Source organism: Archocentrus centrarchus, chromosome 17 (assembly GCF_007364275.1).
Source record: "Archocentrus centrarchus isolate MPI-CPG fArcCen1 chromosome 17, fArcCen1, whole genome shotgun sequence".
Lineage (NCBI taxonomy): Eukaryota > Metazoa > Chordata > Actinopteri > Cichliformes > Cichlidae > Archocentrus > Archocentrus centrarchus.
In genome coordinates this window covers 9,111,298-9,115,331 of record NC_044362.1, presented here as the reverse complement: position 1 = coordinate 9,115,331, position 4,034 = coordinate 9,111,298, and the positions used below count along the sequence as shown (strand labels likewise).

The window sequence follows — 4,034 nt, the reverse complement described above, 5'->3', positions numbered from 1 at the left end:
TGCACGCATGAACACAGTAAATCTTGAGTGTGTGTGTGTGTGTGTGTGTGTATTTTGGGGGGGACTAAAATTTGGTTCCGCATACACCTCAGAAAGTAGCTGCGGTCCTGATGGGAGACGTATCAAAGGCATTCTGCAGATTTTGCTAGTGTGAAATATGTGCTCATCGTGTTGATTTAATACAACATGCTAATACCGAGAAGCTAACACACAAAAAACTGTGCACTCTTCTCTTCTATGAGGCTAAGAACCATGGGTTTCACTGCTCCTAAACACAATGAGACAAAACAAAGAAATGAGCTAAACTGCATTAGAGCTATACTGTTCAGAAGTAGCCTCAGTTTTACACAGTGTTGTGCGTTGCCAGTTGGGCTTATTTTGGGCTTGTTTCATAGAGCTGGTTGCTTTGTTTCTATCGCGAAATCTGGCAACACTGGAACAGACACAGACATATATACGTTGACCGCCCCATAGAATGCTGAACTGCATTGTTACGTCACCGCATCTTTGTGGAGTCAGGAATTGGAGATGGTAAAATGTTTCTTCAAATTTGAAGTAATGTTTTTGAAGCTAGATAGCACTTTGTCGCCAGCACAGTGTGCACAACCAACCTTGATGTTGTCATCTTTAGCTGACACAAACTCAAAATAGTGCCTGTATTTCCAGCTAGAAAACTCTCTCCTCCTCCATTGTTTATGTTTGTGTTGCTGTGTGCTGTTATTGTCTTCATGCTGAAAACGGGACTTACTGTCGCATCGGCCAGACGTCACTCCCCGAGACGCAGGAAGATAGCAAATATATATCTTTGTACTGAGGAAAATGACAAAAATAGTAACGCAGAGTGACTTGATATGTAACTTTAATCTGATCACTGGATTGGAAATAGTAACGCATTAGATTACTCTGTACTGAAAAAAAAAGTAGTCAGATTAAAATAACGATTTTGGTGAAGTAGCTTGAGTTTTTGGATTTGTGTTACAGTTTTGGGAAAATGGGTGGTGACTCAGAAATGTGAGTAAGCAGTGCAGAAATACTGTAATAGTTTTTTTTGTTTTTTTTGTTTGATTGTTTTTTTTTGGGGGGGGGGGGGGGGGGGGGGGGGGGGGGGGGGGGGGGGGGGGGGGGGGGGGGGGGGGGGGGGGGGGGGGTGTTTTTGGTTGTTTTTTTTTTTTTTTGTGGGGGGGGGGGGGGGGGGGGGGGGGGGATTGCCATGAAGGTTTTCAGATTGGTGCAAAATTTAAGGAGGGCACCAGGGTTAATGCAAAGTTATTCTGTGACACAGAGAGAACAAGAAGTCTGTTAAATTATGTCCCTTGACCCTTCTTATCACTCTTACATCCACATCTATACCCTCTTAGAAACACTCAACAGTTTCATGCAAAACATAAATGTGTTGGGATAACTGTTACATGTATACAGATGCTTTTTAAAATTAAGATTATTTATTAAATTTACAAGTAAGGAAAGAACATAGGGGGAGCAGCAAACGTGAGCACTTAAGTACATTTGCACTTCAACAGGTATTGTCATTCTCCCCTAACAGGTAAATACATTTTTTTTTTTACAGATATTTTTAACTGTGATATTTAACTGTGATATCATGAATGACTTGGCCCTAAAAGCTCACAGTATAATGCTACTTCAGCAGGTGATCATTAGGACCACAAGATCTGCTGTCAGTGTGAAAACTACAGCTAGCTAAATGAAACAAGAAAAAGCTTCAGAGAATTCTGATGTCTGTGACATTCTGCTAGAAGAAAACTAAATAATTTCTTTGCTATATTTTTAATAAAACCAAATGAACCAGAGTCCTCAGCTTTCTTCCTGGCTTCATTTTTCATTCCTGCCTGAATCTTGCGTCTTTCCTCTTCCAGTTCTCTGTCACGCATTTTCTGTAACTTCTCTATCTGCTTTTCCATCTCCTCCTTTTCCCTCTTCTCTCTCCTCTCCTCCCTCTCCTGTCTCTCCCTCTTTCTCTCCTCTCTCTCCCTCGCCCTCTCCTCTCTCTCTTTCTCCTCCTTCTCTCCTCCTGCATCTCCTCCTTTCTCCCTTTTCCTCTCCTCCTGCATCTCCTTTATCTCCTCCTGTATCTCCTCCTCTCTCTCCTTCCTCTCCCTCCTCTCCTCTCAGCCTGGAGTTGTTCTATGTATTTCTGCATAATGTTCTGATATCTTTCCTGTATTTCCCTCTCAATTTTCTCCTTTTCTTTCTGTATTCTTCTTCTTTCTCTCTCAGGATGCGTTCTTTCGCCTCTTCAATCGCCCTCTCAAGCCTCTTGGAACATCTTGTTGGTGTAGTGGCTTCCTCCATTGTTCTGACTATCTCTCTGATCTTCTGGAGCAGCTCAGTGACCTGAGAGCGCTCCTTCAGCTTATTATTAAAGACGTGGTAGTGACCATTACATCTGGCCACAACGTCCTGCAGCTCTGGGCTTTCTTCTAAGTATTCTTCAATAGGAGTTTCTTCAGGAGATCCCCGTGGGTAAAGAGAACCATGCTGTATCTGTCTGCAGCATCACCAAAGACTTTTTGAATCCATTGCAACCGTCTGCTTCTCCTCTGCAGTGTATCTGCCCAGTCTGATGACCACCAAGAAGATATGTGGTCCTGGAGAAGCATAGGAGATGCACTGGGAGATATCTTTTGTTGTTTTTCTCCATCTCAACCTGGTATCACACAGGCCCGGGGTGTCAATGACAGCTACACGCTGTCCATCCACTCTACCTGTGCCTTTAGAACAGTCTACAGTCATAAACTTGGCACTGAACTTGGATTCAAAGCACTGATGACCCAGAATAGTGTTTTCCAGTAGCACTCTTTACAGTTCCAGTCTTCCCCACCATCACAATCCTCAGCTCATCATCATTTGTCCTGCTGGATCCTGTGTAGAAAGGTTAGAATTAAGGCTGGAAATACATTATGTTTAGCTTCTAAACATCCACCAGGTTTTGGGGTAAGGTTAAGTTTGTGTCCACTCCTTCTCATAGAACTTCTCATGTTTGAAACATCTAAATGAAAAAGCTTTTAAAAAGAAAAACTGACTTAATTTGAAATCTAATGTCTTCTAGATTCTGAAAATGGACCTATTTTGATTAACATGCCAAATTACAGTTATTTAATTGCATTCCCAAAGAGCAAAAAGTAATTTTAATGGTTGAGTGTTACGCTTGATTAATTTTTGATTTCTCAGACAAATCCAGTGTGTCCACTTAAATTTGTGTATTAAAACAGTTCAATTCAGTAAATTCAGTCATTTTTAGTTTTTTGTAATAACTTGGTCTAAAAATATGTTAAGCACTGTATCTAATGCCAGATGTGTTGCAAATGAGCTGGTAGATGCTAAAAAAGTGCACAGAGATGGTCACAAGTAACTATTCTGCTGTCAACTCTGTGAAATCAAAGTTATCGTCACTGGTGACTCCAACACTTTGCTTTCAGAATATGTAAATGTTTTTAATTAAACGATTACCGCCCTGTGGCCCTCACACCGGTAATCATGAAGTGCTTTGACAGGCTGGTTCTCCAGCACATCAAAGACCATCTGCCCCCCACTTTCGACACCCATCAGTTTGCATATCGTGCAAACAGATCCACAGAGGACGCCATCGCTGTAGCTCTCCACTTTGTGTTGAGCCACTTGGAGCAGCAGCAGAGCTACGCTCGCATGCTCTTTGTGGATTACAGCTCAGCGTTCAACACAATCATCCCGGACATTCTCACCACCAACTGCACACCCTGGGCCTCCCCCTTGTTAGGTTCGGACCACACCGTTGAATAAAGAAAGACACAGAAACCCGTAGTTGATTTTTTACCTGCAGGGAGAGTCTCAGTCAGCTAACACTCACGTGCCTCTGAAAGAGAGTCTGACTTTCTTCTTCCTGCCGGTGCTTTTATTTTAGCATCACGTAAGTGTGTGTGTGGGGTGTGTGTATGTGCGTGTGACGTCAGGAAACAGGCGTTACCTGCTTTCCTCACCTGGAGGGTCCGGGTGTGTGTGAGTATGTTTTGTGCTTACAATCTGATGGTCATGTGCAT

At 42.6% G+C, this 4,034-nt stretch overlaps 1 pseudogene; it reads right to left on the bottom strand.

Annotated features, from left to right (window-relative positions):
* Nucleotides 1–1,220: 1,220 nt before the first annotated feature.
* On the bottom strand, nt 1,221–3,605 carry LOC115795552 (GTPase IMAP family member 9-like; annotated as a pseudogene).
* Nucleotides 3,606–4,034: the final 429 nt, after the last annotated feature.